Source organism: Ornithodoros turicata, chromosome 1 (assembly GCF_037126465.1).
Source record: "Ornithodoros turicata isolate Travis chromosome 1, ASM3712646v1, whole genome shotgun sequence".
Lineage (NCBI taxonomy): Eukaryota > Metazoa > Arthropoda > Arachnida > Ixodida > Argasidae > Ornithodoros > Ornithodoros turicata.
In genome coordinates, this window is record NC_088201.1 from 186,721,820 (window position 1) to 186,735,056 (window position 13,237).

At 45.2% G+C, this 13,237-nt stretch overlaps 23 non-coding genes across 23 annotated transcripts; all 23 read right to left on the reverse strand.

The window, feature by feature from the left end:
• Window positions 1-16: 16 nt before the first annotated feature.
• LOC135379523 (U5 spliceosomal RNA) lies at window positions 17-137 on the reverse strand. Its single transcript, XR_010419009.1, has one exon. It is a non-coding gene; the product is annotated as a U5 spliceosomal RNA (small nuclear RNA).
• Window positions 138-322: 185 nt separating this feature from the next.
• On the reverse strand, window positions 323-444 carry LOC135379273 (U5 spliceosomal RNA). Its single transcript, XR_010418775.1, has one exon. It is a non-coding gene; the product is annotated as a U5 spliceosomal RNA (small nuclear RNA).
• Window positions 445-627: 183 nt separating this feature from the next.
• On the reverse strand, window positions 628-749 carry LOC135379274 (U5 spliceosomal RNA). Its single transcript, XR_010418776.1, has one exon. It is a non-coding gene; the product is annotated as a U5 spliceosomal RNA (small nuclear RNA).
• A 185-nt stretch (window positions 750-934) lies between these two features.
• LOC135379275 (U5 spliceosomal RNA) lies at window positions 935-1,056 on the reverse strand. The gene has a single exon (XR_010418777.1). It is a non-coding gene; the product is annotated as a U5 spliceosomal RNA (small nuclear RNA).
• A 183-nt stretch (window positions 1,057-1,239) lies between these two features.
• Window positions 1,240-1,362, reverse strand: LOC135379478 (U5 spliceosomal RNA). Its single transcript, XR_010418967.1, has one exon. It is a non-coding gene; the product is annotated as a U5 spliceosomal RNA (small nuclear RNA).
• A 183-nt stretch (window positions 1,363-1,545) lies between these two features.
• Window positions 1,546-1,667, reverse strand: LOC135379277 (U5 spliceosomal RNA). The gene has a single exon (XR_010418779.1). It is a non-coding gene; the product is annotated as a U5 spliceosomal RNA (small nuclear RNA).
• A 183-nt stretch (window positions 1,668-1,850) lies between these two features.
• LOC135379278 (U5 spliceosomal RNA) lies at window positions 1,851-1,972 on the reverse strand. Its single transcript, XR_010418780.1, has one exon. It is a non-coding gene; the product is annotated as a U5 spliceosomal RNA (small nuclear RNA).
• A 186-nt stretch (window positions 1,973-2,158) lies between these two features.
• Window positions 2,159-2,280, reverse strand: LOC135379279 (U5 spliceosomal RNA). Its single transcript, XR_010418781.1, has one exon. It is a non-coding gene; the product is annotated as a U5 spliceosomal RNA (small nuclear RNA).
• A 182-nt stretch (window positions 2,281-2,462) lies between these two features.
• Window positions 2,463-2,584, reverse strand: LOC135379280 (U5 spliceosomal RNA). The gene has a single exon (XR_010418782.1). It is a non-coding gene; the product is annotated as a U5 spliceosomal RNA (small nuclear RNA).
• Window positions 2,585-2,766: 182 nt separating this feature from the next.
• Window positions 2,767-2,888, reverse strand: LOC135379281 (U5 spliceosomal RNA). Its single transcript, XR_010418783.1, has one exon. It is a non-coding gene; the product is annotated as a U5 spliceosomal RNA (small nuclear RNA).
• A 186-nt stretch (window positions 2,889-3,074) lies between these two features.
• Window positions 3,075-3,196, reverse strand: LOC135379282 (U5 spliceosomal RNA). The gene has a single exon (XR_010418784.1). It is a non-coding gene; the product is annotated as a U5 spliceosomal RNA (small nuclear RNA).
• Window positions 3,197-3,381: 185 nt separating this feature from the next.
• Window positions 3,382-3,503, reverse strand: LOC135379283 (U5 spliceosomal RNA). The gene has a single exon (XR_010418785.1). It is a non-coding gene; the product is annotated as a U5 spliceosomal RNA (small nuclear RNA).
• Window positions 3,504-3,690: 187 nt separating this feature from the next.
• LOC135379284 (U5 spliceosomal RNA) lies at window positions 3,691-3,812 on the reverse strand. Its single transcript, XR_010418786.1, has one exon. It is a non-coding gene; the product is annotated as a U5 spliceosomal RNA (small nuclear RNA).
• Window positions 3,813-3,997: 185 nt separating this feature from the next.
• On the reverse strand, window positions 3,998-4,119 carry LOC135379285 (U5 spliceosomal RNA). Its single transcript, XR_010418787.1, has one exon. It is a non-coding gene; the product is annotated as a U5 spliceosomal RNA (small nuclear RNA).
• Window positions 4,120-4,305: 186 nt separating this feature from the next.
• On the reverse strand, window positions 4,306-4,427 carry LOC135379286 (U5 spliceosomal RNA). Its single transcript, XR_010418788.1, has one exon. It is a non-coding gene; the product is annotated as a U5 spliceosomal RNA (small nuclear RNA).
• A 185-nt stretch (window positions 4,428-4,612) lies between these two features.
• Window positions 4,613-4,734, reverse strand: LOC135379288 (U5 spliceosomal RNA). The gene has a single exon (XR_010418790.1). It is a non-coding gene; the product is annotated as a U5 spliceosomal RNA (small nuclear RNA).
• Window positions 4,735-4,919: 185 nt separating this feature from the next.
• LOC135379289 (U5 spliceosomal RNA) lies at window positions 4,920-5,041 on the reverse strand. The gene has a single exon (XR_010418791.1). It is a non-coding gene; the product is annotated as a U5 spliceosomal RNA (small nuclear RNA).
• Window positions 5,042-5,224: 183 nt separating this feature from the next.
• LOC135379290 (U5 spliceosomal RNA) lies at window positions 5,225-5,346 on the reverse strand. Its single transcript, XR_010418792.1, has one exon. It is a non-coding gene; the product is annotated as a U5 spliceosomal RNA (small nuclear RNA).
• A 190-nt stretch (window positions 5,347-5,536) lies between these two features.
• On the reverse strand, window positions 5,537-5,658 carry LOC135379291 (U5 spliceosomal RNA). Its single transcript, XR_010418793.1, has one exon. It is a non-coding gene; the product is annotated as a U5 spliceosomal RNA (small nuclear RNA).
• A 186-nt stretch (window positions 5,659-5,844) lies between these two features.
• LOC135379292 (U5 spliceosomal RNA) lies at window positions 5,845-5,966 on the reverse strand. The gene has a single exon (XR_010418794.1). It is a non-coding gene; the product is annotated as a U5 spliceosomal RNA (small nuclear RNA).
• A 188-nt stretch (window positions 5,967-6,154) lies between these two features.
• LOC135379293 (U5 spliceosomal RNA) lies at window positions 6,155-6,276 on the reverse strand. The gene has a single exon (XR_010418795.1). It is a non-coding gene; the product is annotated as a U5 spliceosomal RNA (small nuclear RNA).
• A 186-nt stretch (window positions 6,277-6,462) lies between these two features.
• On the reverse strand, window positions 6,463-6,584 carry LOC135379294 (U5 spliceosomal RNA). The gene has a single exon (XR_010418796.1). It is a non-coding gene; the product is annotated as a U5 spliceosomal RNA (small nuclear RNA).
• A 186-nt stretch (window positions 6,585-6,770) lies between these two features.
• Window positions 6,771-6,892, reverse strand: LOC135379295 (U5 spliceosomal RNA). The gene has a single exon (XR_010418797.1). It is a non-coding gene; the product is annotated as a U5 spliceosomal RNA (small nuclear RNA).
• Window positions 6,893-13,237: the final 6,345 nt, after the last annotated feature.

Genomic DNA, 13,237 nt, shown 5'->3' on the forward strand with positions numbered 1-13,237 from the left:
ATTGAATAATATAGCCTTACCCAAACGGGTTAGGCCTACCAAAATTGTCTAGAAGCTCGTTCTGCTGTCCCCCTCCACGGTGATCTTTAGTAAAAGGCGAAAGATCAATACGCGGATTTGAAGGGAGACGAGAGCATATATCCTACATTCTCTTGGCGAGAGCTCACTATACACCGCGCATATGAGAAGCAAAGAGGTGGCGTCACGTATTCCTCCCTCTCTCGCTGTCTTTTTTTTTTTTTTTTGTCCACGGGGGAAGGGGGGGGGGGTAGAGACGAGTGGTTTCTCACCATGTTCTCTCTTTGAATTGAATAATATAGCCTTACCCAAACGGGTTAGGCCTACCAAAAATTGTCTAGAAGCTCGTTCTGCTGTCCCCCTCCACGGTGATCTTTAGTAAAAGGCGAAAGATCAATACGCGGATTTGAAGGGAGACGAGAGCATATATCCTACATTCTCTTGGCGAGAGCTCACTATACACCGCGCATATGAGAAGCAAAGAGGTGGCGTCACGTATTCCTCCCTCTCTCGCTGTCTTTTTTTTTTTTTTTTGTCCACGGGGGAAGGGGGGGGGTAGAGACGAGTGGTTTCTCACCATGTTCTCTCTTTGAATTGAATAATATAGCCTTACCCAAACGGGTTAGGCCTACCAAAAATTGTCTAGAAGCTCGTTCTGCTGTCCCCCTCCACGGTGATCTTTAGTAAAAGGCGAAAGATCAATACGCGGATTTGAAGGGAGACGAGAGCATATATCCTACATTCTCTTGGCGAGAGCTCACTATACACCGCGCATATGAGAAGCAAAGAGGTGGCGTCACGTATTCCTCCCTCTCTCGCTGTCTTTTTTTTTTTTTTTTGTCCACGGGGGAAGGGGGGGGGGGTAGAGACGAGTGGTTTCTCACCATGTTCTCTCTTTGAATTGAATAATATAGCCTTACCCAAACGGGTTAGGCCTACCAAAAATTGTCTAGAAGCTCGTTCTGCTGTCCCCCTCCACGGTGATCTTTAGTAAAAGGCGAAAGATCAATACGCGGATTTGAAGGGAGACGAGAGCATATATCCTACATTCTCTTGGCGAGAGCTCACTATACACCGCGCATATGAGAAGCAAAGAGGTGGCGTCACGTATTCCTCCCTCTCTCGCTGTCTTTTTTTTTTTTTTTTGTCCACGGGGGAAGGGGGGGGGTAGAGACGAGTGGTTTCTCACCATGTTCTCTCTTTGAATTGAATAATATAGCCTTACCCAAACGGGTTAGGCCCTACCAAAAATTGTCTAGAAGCTCGTTCTGCTGTCCCCCTCCACGGTGATCTTTAGTAAAAGGCGAAAGATCAATACGCGGATTTGAAGGGAGACGAGAGCATATATCCTACATTCTCTTGGCGAGAGCTCACTATACACCGCGCATATGAGAAGCAAAGAGGTGGCGTCACGTATTCCTCCCTCTCTCGCTGTCTTTTTTTTTTTTTTTGTCCACGGGGGAAGGGGGGGGGGTAGAGACGAGTGGTTTCTCACCATGTTCTCTCTTTGAATTGAATAATATAGCCTTACCCAAACGGGTTAGGCCTACCAAAAATTGTCTAGAAGCTCGTTCTGCTGTCCCCCTCCACGGTGATCTTTAGTAAAAGGCGAAAGATCAATACGCGGATTTGAAGGGAGACGAGAGCATATATCCTACATTCTCTTGGCGAGAGCTCACTATACACCGCGCATATGAGAAGCAAAGAGGTGGCGTCACGTATTCCTCCCTCTCTCGCTGTCTTTTTTTTTTTTTTTTGTCCACGGGGGAAGGGGGGGGGTAGAGACGAGTGGTTTCTCACCATGTTCTCTCTTTGAATTGAATAATATAGCCTTACCCAAACGGGTTAGGCCTACCAAAAATTGTCTAGAAGCTCGTTCTGCTGTCCCCCTCCACGGTGATCTTTAGTAAAAGGCGAAAGATCAATACGCGGATTTGAAGGGAGACGAGAGCATATATCCTACATTCTCTTGGCGAGAGCTCACTATACACCGCGCATATGAGAAGCAAAGAGGTGGCGTCACGTATTCCTCCCTCTCTCGCTGTCTTTTTTTTTTTTTTTGTCCACGGGGGAAGGGGGGGGGGGGGTAGAGACGAGTGGTTTCTCACCATGTTCTCTCTTTGAATTGAATAATATAGCCTTACCCAAACGGGTTAGGCCTACCAAAAATTGTCTAGAAGCTCGTTCTGCTGTCCCCCTCCACGGTGATCTTTAGTAAAAGGCGAAAGATCAATACGCGGATTTGAAGGGAGACGAGAGCATATATCCTACATTCTCTTGGCGAGAGCTCACTATACACCGCGCATATGAGAAGCAAAGAGGTGGCGTCACGTATTCCTCCCTCTCTCGCTGTCTTTTTTTTTTTTTTTGTCCACGGGGGAAGGGGGGGGGTAGAGACGAGTGGTTTCTCACCATGTTCTCTCTTTGAATTGAATAATATAGCCTTACCCAAACGGGTTAGGCCTACCAAAAATTGTCTAGAAGCTCGTTCTGCTGTCCCCCTCCACGGTGATCTTTAGTAAAAGGCGAAAGATCAATACGCGGATTTGAAGGGAGACGAGAGCATATATCCTACATTCTCTTGGCGAGAGCTCACTATACACCGCGCATATGAGAAGCAAAGAGGTGGCGTCACGTATTCCTCCCTCTCTCGCTGTCTTTTTTTTTTTTTTTGTCCACGGGGGAAGGGGGGGGGTAGAGACGAGTGGTTTCTCACCATGTTCTCTCTTTGAATTGAATAATATAGCCTTACCCAAACGGGTTAGGCCTACCAAAAATTGTCTAGAAGCTCGTTCTGCTGTCCCCCTCCACGGTGATCTTTAGTAAAAGGCGAAAGATCAATACGCGGATTTGAAGGGAGACGAGAGCATATATCCTACATTCTCTTGGCGAGAGCTCACTATACACCGCGCATATGAGAAGCAAAGAGGTGGCGTCACGTATTCCTCCCTCTCTCGCTGTCTTTTTTTTTTTTTTTTGTCCACGGGGGAAGGGGGGGGGGGGTAGAGACGAGTGGTTTCTCACCATGTTCTCTCTTTGAATTGAATAATATAGCCTTACCCAAACGGGTTAGGCCTACCAAAAATTGTCTAGAAGCTCGTTCTGCTGTCCCCCTCCACGGTGATCTTTAGTAAAAGGCGAAAGATCAATACGCGGATTTGAAGGGAGACGAGAGCATATATCCTACATTCTCTTGGCGAGAGCTCACTATACACCGCGCATATGAGAAGCAAAGAGGTGGCGTCACGTATTCCTCCCTCTCTCGCTGTCTTTTTTTTTTTTTTTTGTCCACGGGGGAAGGGGGGGGGGGTAGAGACGAGTGGTTTCTCACCATGTTCTCTCTTTGAATTGAATAATATAGCCTTACCCAAACGGGTTAGGCCTACCAAAAATTGTCTAGAAGCTCGTTCTGCTGTCCCCCTCCACGGTGATCTTTAGTAAAAGGCGAAAGATCAATACGCGGATTTGAAGGGAGACGAGAGCATATATCCTACATTCTCTTGGCGAGAGCTCACTATACACCGCGCATATGAGAAGCAAAGAGGTGGCGTCACGTATTCCTCCCTCTCTCGCTGTCTTTTTTTTTTTTTTTGTCCACGGGGGAAGGGGGGGGGGGGGGTAGAGACGAGTGGTTTCTCACCATGTTCTCTCTTTGAATTGAATAATATAGCCTTACCCAAACGGGTTAGGCCTACCAAAAATTGTCTAGAAGCTCGTTCTGCTGTCCCCCTCCACGGTGATCTTTAGTAAAAGGCGAAAGATCAATACGCGGATTTGAAGGGAGACGAGAGCATATATCCTACATTCTCTTGGCGAGAGCTCACTATACACCGCGCATATGAGAAGCAAAGAGGTGGCGTCACGTATTCCTCCCTCTCTCGCTGTCTTTTTTTTTTTTTTTTGTCCACGGGGGAAGGGGGGGGGGGTAGAGACGAGTGGTTTCTCACCATGTTCTCTCTTTGAATTGAATAATATAGCCTTACCCAAACGGGTTAGGCCTACCAAAAATTGTCTAGAAGCTCGTTCTGCTGTCCCCCTCCACGGTGATCTTTAGTAAAAGGCGAAAGATCAATACGCGGATTTGAAGGGAGACGAGAGCATATATCCTACATTCTCTTGGCGAGAGCTCACTATACACCGCGCATATGAGAAGCAAAGAGGTGGCGTCACGTATTCCTCCCTCTCTCGCTGTCTTTTTTTTTTTTTTTGTCCACGGGGGAAGGGGGGGGGGGGGTAGAGACGAGTGGTTTCTCACCATGTTCTCTCTTTGAATTGAATAATATAGCCTTACCCAAACGGGTTAGGCCTACCAAAAATTGTCTAGAAGCTCGTTCTGCTGTCCCCCTCCACGGTGATCTTTAGTAAAAGGCGAAAGATCAATACGCGGATTTGAAGGGAGACGAGAGCATATATCCTACATTCTCTTGGCGAGAGCTCACTATACACCGCGCATATGAGAAGCAAAGAGGTGGCGTCACGTATTCCTCCCTCTCTCGCTGTCTTTTTTTTTTTTTTTGTCCACGGGGGAAGGGGGGGGGGGGTAGAGACGAGTGGTTTCTCACCATGTTCTCTCTTTGAATTGAATAATATAGCCTTACCCAAACGGGTTAGGCCTACCAAAAATTGTCTAGAAGCTCGTTCTGCTGTCCCCCTCCACGGTGATCTTTAGTAAAAGGCGAAAGATCAATACGCGGATTTGAAGGGAGACGAGAGCATATATCCTACATTCTCTTGGCGAGAGCTCACTATACACCGCGCATATGAGAAGCAAAGAGGTGGCGTCCCGTATTCCTCCCTCTCTCGCTGTCTTTTTTTTTTTTTTTTGTCCACGGGGGAAGGGGGGGGGGGTAGAGACGAGTGGTTTCTCACCATGTTCTCTCTTTGAATTGAATAATATAGCCTTACCCAAACGGGTTAGGCCTACCAAAAATTGTCTAGAAGCTCGTTCTGCTGTCCCCCTCCACGGTGATCTTTAGTAAAAGGCGAAAGATCAATACGCGGATTTGAAGGGAGACGAGAGCATATATCCTACATTCTCTTGGCGAGAGCTCACTATACACCGCGCATATGAGAAGCAAAGAGGTGGCGTCACGTATTCCTCCCTCTCTCGCTGTCTTTTTTTTTTTTTTTGTCCACGGGGGAAGGGGGGGGGGTAGAGACGAGTGGTTTCTCACCATGTTCTCTCTTTGAATTGAATAATATAGCCTTACCCAAACGGGTTAGGCCTACCAAAAATTGTCTAGAAGCTCGTTCTGCTGTCCCCCTCCACGGTGATCTTTAGTAAAAGGCGAAAGATCAATACGCGGATTTGAAGGGAGACGAGAGCATATATCCTACATTCTCTTGGCGAGAGCTCACTATACACCGCGCATATGAGAAGCAAAGAGGTGGCGTCACGTATTCCTCCCTCTCTCGCTGTCTTTTTTTTTTTTTTTTTTGTCCACGGGGACCGGGGGGGGGGGGGGTAGAGACGAGTGGTTTCTCACCATGTTCTCTCTTTGAATTGAATAATATAGCCTTACCCAAACGGGTTAGGCCTACCAAAAATTGTCTAGAAGCTCGTTCTGCTGTCCCCCTCCACGGTGATCTTTAGTAAAAGGCGAAAGATCAATACGCGGATTTGAAGGGAGACGAGAGCATATATCCTACATTCTCTTGGCGCGAGCTCACTATACACCGCGCATATGAGAAGCAAAGAGGTGGCGTCACGTATTCCTCCCTCTCTCGCTGTCTTTTTTTTTTTTTTTGTCCACGGGGGAAGGGGGGGGGGGGGTAGAGACGAGTGGTTTCTCACCATGTTCTCTCTTTGAATTGAATAATATAGCCTTACCCAAACGGGTTAGGCCTACCAAAAATTGTCTAGAAGCTCGTTCTGCTGTCCCCCTCCACGGTGATCTTTAGTAAAAGGCGAAAGATCAATACGCGGATTTGAAGGGAGACGAGAGCATATATCCTACATTCTCTTGGCGAGAGCTCACTATACACCGCGCATATGAGAAGCAAAGAGGTGGCGTCACGTATTCCTCCCTCTCTCGCTGTCTTTTTTTTTTTTTTTTGTCCACGGGGGAAGGGGGGGGGGGGGGTAGAGACGAGTGGTTTCTCACCATGTTCTCTCTTTGAATTGAATAATATAGCCTTACCCAAACGGGTTAGGCCTACCAAAAATTGTCTAGAAGCTCGTTCTGCTGTCCCCCTCCACGGTGATCTTTAGTAAAAGGCGAAAGATCAATACGCGGATTTGAAGGGAGACGAGAGCATATATCCTACATTCTCTTGGCGAGAGCTCACTATACACCGCGCATATGAGAAGCAAAGAGGTGGCGTCACGTATTCCTCCCTCTCTCGCTGTCTTTTTTTTTTTTTTGTCCACGGGGGAAGGGGGGGGGGGGGGTAGAGACGAGTGGTTTCTCACCATGTTCTCTCTTTGAATTGAATAATATAGCCTTACCCAAACGGGTTAGGCCTACCAAAAATTGTCTAGAAGCTCGTTCTGCTGTCCCCCTCCACGGTGATCTTTAGTAAAAGGCGAAAGATCAATACGCGGATTTGAAGGGAGACGAGAGCATATATCCTACATTCTCTTGGCGAGAGCTCACTATACACCGCGCATATGAGAAGCAAAGAGGTGGCGTCACGTATTCCTCCCTCTCTCGCTGTCTTTTTTTTTTTTTTTTGTCCACGGGGGAAGGGGGGGGGGGGTAGAGACGAGTGGTTTCTCACCATGTTCTCTCTTTGAATTGAATAATATAGCCTTACCCAAACGGGTTAGGCCTACCAAAAATTGTCTAGAAGCTCGTTCTGCTGTCCCCCTCCACGGTGATCTTTAGTAAAAGGCGAAAGATCAATACGCGGATTTGAAGGGAGACGAGAGCATATATCCTACATTCTCTTGGCGAGAGCTCACTATACCCTTACAAAAATTGAAATTTACTTTTTATTGACAAGTAATTGACTTCTTATTGCTTGTATTGACATTTTACTTTCACTGACATTGTATTGACAAAAGTCAATACACTCTCAGTTGACTTTTTATCAACTGTCGGTTGACATACTTTTAATTGACTCACATTGATGTAAGTCAATTGACTATTCATCCACAGTTGGTTGACATACATTTTATTTGCTCATGGTGATATATGAGTCAACTGAACATTTATCCAAAGATAATCACCTCTCAGATTTTTATTCACTAGAGTTAGTATAAGTCAGTCAACGGTCATCCACGGCTACATTTACCGAAAACAACCTCGGGCATGTACAAACAGGCATTGACAGTTGTGATATTCACATATTCAGTGGTCAATGCTTGTGCACTATATTATAGGACCTGACTCTTTTTGAGTTGATACATTCAGGTGTTACAGGGTCATTATATTGTGCTTTCTGTCCAGCAAGCTGCCTGTGTAGGGTTGCCACCTCTTCAGTCGGCCTATATATACCAAGCACCGAGGGGGAGGGGGTGCAACCGCAATGCAGTGGACTGTGTACATAGACCTGTGAATCAGTACGATGTATGAAAAGCTTTTTTTTAAACCAAACATTGCTTTAGTTCTCTCAGGCTACAAATAACTGGACATCGGGATGAAAACGAGTAGCAGTCGATGGCAACCCAGTCACGCTAACAGGCAAAACAAGCAAGAAGGCCCGTGATTGGCCTCCTGGAATGCATAACTTTTTTTTTTGTCTTGTGAATTTCATTTGCATTGTTCCTAGTGCTGTGTGAACTATCTGAAGCTACACGTTCTATGGAGAGCTGTTACTGCCACACCGCTCTTTCCCCCCCCCCCCGTCTTGGATTGGACAAAGTGGATTGTGAAGGACTGTGTCAAATTCTTGAGCCTTGATAGCTGAGCACTGAGCACAGAGGGTTCGAATAATAGGCTCTTTACACTATCTTCATGTGGATCAACGTAGCTTTGATTGCTCATTCTAGTTATCGCTCAACTTTTGCTGACGATGACGCAAATAAAAAAGTTCTAAGGTTTGTACTGCAACTCAGCCAATTCCCGAACATGTTATATCCAGATTACGCCTTCTCCCCAAAACCGAATGCAAGCCTTGAATTTCCGAACTGTTTGGGTGAAATTCGGACAGGTGGCAAACCTACGCCTGCGGTTAAAGTGCATATATTGGTCAAACATACATACCTCACTACTTATATGGACTAGCACCACATGTTGTAACGTCAAACGTGTTTTGCATACTTATTGTTGCACTCAAATAGCTACATAACACATTCATATAAATTGATAGCAAATAGTGTACACGATATATAAAACATCATACGTGATTACAATCAGGGGAAAAAATTGGGTTTAAACAGAACTGCTCATATACTGATTCCGAATGGAATAACTGGGGGTAGGCTGGTTTAACCCTAAGAAGTCAGACCCTAGCTATAGCTCACAGTACAAAGAATGGTGGCAATGAGAAAAAAAAATTGAACCATGAATATATTGAAGAATGTAATATAGCAGATATTAGTTGCCTCCACGGGATCCTTACTGCTTTTACAAAACAAAGCCCAAACTAGCAAGACGGCATAGGATATGCACGATAGAACAAACTGGGGATACAAATGTCGATACAATATGTTCACTTGGCGCTTAGACATTTCAGTACACAAAGGACTCAGTGTGTCTGGAAAAATTGGAATTCGGGTGGCACAGTTGATCCACATTCTTCGAAATCAAGATATCTCTTAAAAAATTGACAAAACCAGACAATATTTAACCTGCCTGAAATTTTCATTTTGCTTCAAGTATTAAATTTTCGTTCCCTGAGCACAGATACTTTTTGCCACCAAGAATAAGTGCTAAACACTTCTGTATGTGAGTAGCCGGCACACTCACATCATCTCCAGTGCTCTCAACTTCCACAATGCCCTTTATGGCAACATCACAACTGCCTCCAAACAAGGAACGACACACATTGTGTTCAACTACATAAAAAAAACAGGTCTTTCTTATACTTACAGTTTACCGTCAAACCGGAATCGCATACACAATAAACACATTTTGCAATTATGGCTTTGATTTGTCCATAAGTCCCAGAGGCTTCAATGTAGGAGTTCAGCCGTCTTGACTTGTCGCATCGATCAACACAGAAAGTGAAGTCACCAACAGTTACCTTTTTGAAAAACGTACCATCAGAGGAGGCTGCACCTCTACCATGAAAAACCGTGGTTTTAGACTGCTGCACTGTAGAGTTAACTCTAAGACGATACCCTTTGATCAGGCATAACATATGCTTCTGAACACTATCGTCCAGTGCCTGTGATGCATGAGTGAGTTTTCCGAAGAAGAGATAGTTTTCTAAAAATTGAAAATTTGAACACAATTTGGAGGTGTGCATATCTTGTCCCATTAACTAGACTACCCAGCTGGCCGTTCATGCTTTCAAAGGGGAATGCAGAGTAGTTCCATAATGGTCCCCATTCACATACACAATCAACAATGTGCGTCAGCAAGTGGGCATTGTAGGTGACGTTCTCTACGCCGTACAGTTCTTCGTACTCTTTCAAGAAGGCCGTCATATGCTCCTTCACCTGTGCAAGTTTGTCGAGAGGAACCGAAGTGGAAAGCAAAATGTGCATGAGCTCAACAAACTTGATCCAATTCCGGTAATATTTCTTCTTGAGGATTCCTTTCCATACCACAGGGGATAGAAATAAAAGCCAGTTCCTCCACTCGGATGACTTCCAAAACTTCCACAACCCTATCGACCGGGGTAGTCTTGGGAGTTCCCAGATGAGCTGCATCTCTGCCAGACGTGCATCAATTTCCTCAATATTACCTCCAAGGCTGTACGGAAAAGCATGCTTGTGCTTAAGCCACATGCATGCTGTGTACTGGACAAAGCCCGAGCACACAGCATGCATATAGTCAATGACAAATCCAGTGGGAAATGTGAAAAATGTGAGTAACAGCAGTACACTTTGGCCCTTCACGCCGCAAGATGGATTTCCAGACTGCTGTGCCCGTTGCGCATGTTTCTGGAATGACTTGTGCGTCCGAAGTTTTGGCGTGTTGGTTTGAACTGGGTATACCCGTGCATGCCCATTTCCTTTTTCGATGATGACACCTTCCTGCTCACACCATAGACAGCCATGTGAACCATTAACTGATTCATATTTGCTAGTGTGCAACGAGCAACTGTATCTACACAGCAAGGTCCTGGGAACACACGTGAGTTCCTTTCCTGGCCATCAGACCCTGTCCATGTGATTCCTTCCGATGACATTTTGTTCATCATTTCCACAAATGGCCTAAGGAAACAGTTCATGTTGGGTTTTTCAGATCCGAACCGCAAGCCTCCCAGGACAATATGTTTGTTCCTGTTTTTAGTAGGCAATTCATTAATCATTAGCTCAAGTGGCCACAGAGCATACTTCGATGATTCATATACAGGTACACCATCTGTATTCCACGTGAGTGAAATGTCATTGTCCTTGATAGGCCTTGGTGGTAGGACTTGCTTTGGGTAACGTCACTGACATCGAGGGATAAAGTGCGGTCATTCAGTTTGAAGCACAAGTCTGGCTGTTGGAGAAGATCGCGCAGCTGCTGTTCTATGTCGAGCATTATGAAATATGATCCGGTATCCTTAAGTGCACTGCTGTTGTGCACAGTCTTGCATGTACTGCATGCAAGTTCACTTGCTGTAGAGACTGTTCCGAAGTAAGAAAAACATGTTGGACAGTAGAAATGCTGTCTCGCTGCGTGAGAGCCCTCCGTGAACTCCTTAAAAAATGAATACTTTGTCAAAGGAAAACTTGCTGCCTTTGGCAAATGTGCTTCTATGATCTTGAGAAGACTCTGTTGCCTCCTTGGTTGCGTGGTGTCTTAGGATGTGGCCCATTACTAGCAGAAGGCTCTCTGACCGGCTGATCCTGCAACCAGGGTAGAGTTCTTCTTCATCCTGGGAACGTGAAAGGAAAAACATGAGCACATGGTTGCAGAAAGACACATGCACGCTACAAATGTCTGTGCTCTGTACCAGCTGACACCTATCTGACAATGATTAATTAAGTGTTATAATTCTGTGTTGCAGTAGTGTAACCTACACCGGGTAGGTCGACATGACTAAATATGTACAGCATATATAGCACATATGTACAGCCACAATTATGTAAGTGGATCTGCCCTCATTAGTCAATTTGTTGTGAGTTTTCAGGTTAGCCACACCGTAAACCACATATACATGCAAGCAGCACTGGCTACAGATCAGAACCGAAACTACACCTGAACCGAAAACCACTGAAAACCTGTGTTTCCGCTGAACCGAACCAAACTATTTTTTGTTCTCACATTGAATCAAACCGGAACTGAACCAAAAAAAAAAAAATTGGGAGGTTACAGGTTTGCCAAACGGTTCAGACGCAATGCGTGTTGTGAGAGACCGGAACTACAATTTAACCAGCAGATTGAACCGCATCACCAAACAAATTTGGTACCGAAACTAAACAAAACAAAACTGCAACACAAGTGCATTAGGTATTTCGTATTTCCACCTTGTAGCTATTGCATTCATTCAGTTGTGCAAGTTTTGAGGTTCAGCGGTGCTTGATTTCACCAGCTGAAGTAACACCGATCACTGAACGGGTACTTTGGACACCAAATGTAGGTTGAAATGACATTTTAAAGAAAACTGTGTTGAAGACGGTGCTATGGCGAGAGTTATTTTATTTTTTTTCTGAACGGAGAAAAAGTAGCGTCACTACAGGAAGGCACCGAATGGTCCAACAGGCCTGAGCCAACATTAAGTGTGCACGCTATGTATTCTTAGATGGCACAACTGTGATTACAAAGTTGCTTTTGTGTCTTGTTCTCTTGAGGTTGGTGACCGTTAGGTGCCCTCCTTGAGCAGGATGTAACAGGGTGTATATGATGGGTGAAGACACAGAGTGCATTACGCTACCATAACGTTGTGCCCGAAATGCAGATCTGTAACACACAGTGTTGCTGTGCATCCCTGCTGTGTCAGCAACAATAAAAGTATATTTGTGTTATTTCAGAATCATAAGGATGTGCTTGCTGCTACCCATGGCAATCTGCTCAAAATTCAATTTCTTGAACCGGTTTGAACCAATATCTTGTGCTGCTGCAGAGCTGAACCGTAAAACCGAACCAATACGCCTGAACGGAACCCGAGACGAAAAAAGAAATAGCGGTTCCAATCCCTGGTTAGAGGTAATGGAGAGCGTCATGATGTAAAAAGAAATATTTGTGTCATAGTCCATTTCAGGGCCATGCAACAATATTCACACGCCCAGTAGATTTAACCATCACATTGTCACAGAATTCGAAATTTAAAAAAATATGCGCATGAAGTATACAGGCATGGGGCCAGGCTTTTTCAGGTTAAATGCCGCTCTCGGAGTGGGGCGGGGCATAATGCGACGATCGTGTGCTGTTCATAAATCTGAAATTTGGGGTGAAGTCGTGTGAGTGATATGGATACCATTGGGCTATTTTTTGTTTCTGTGTGTAGGCAAGCGGCCTGGGTTAAAGGCGCACAAATCACTCAAACATGCATTCCCATGATAAATAGCCAGTTGCTTGGGAGTACTTCAAAAGACTGCTTTGAAAACCAGAAGCTATCAAGCTTTAACCTTTCTCTCCCTCTCCTTTTTTTCTTCATCTCTGTAGTGTATGCAATATGAAGGATGTCAGTGGCACTACCCGGGGAGGGTGTTCTCGGTGTATAGCAGGGTTCTCATCCTCAGCACCAGAACCGCTAGAGTCGCTGTCACTGAAAGCCGCGATGTGGCTATCAAAGTCTTGGAGCACATCACTTTCATTCTGAAATTCAAGAAAATGGTAGTTACAATATGACACTTAGCCCATAAAATAAATTAAGACTTACATCTGCGGCAACGTCTCCAACTGAATTTTCGTAGGTCTGGCGCGATCTCGCATATGTAGGTCCTCTGAGGTCTGTGTTTTCAGGTGAAGCTGAACCTGAACCAGCAGCAGCTCCATTCAAAACGATATTTTCAAACGGGGCTACAAGAGGTGCTTCCTCTGATCCTTGACAAAACGAAAAGCTGATCTCACTCCCGGACGACAAGTCATCCTCGATTGAAGTTGCATCAGTGTTACGTGACTCGAATCTACTTCTTTTTCGTGTGCGATGTTGAGAGCGCTCCGGCATTGAGTATTCTGAATCCCATCTGTAGCGACCGCATGACCTTCGGGGCATTTCACAAAGTGTCACT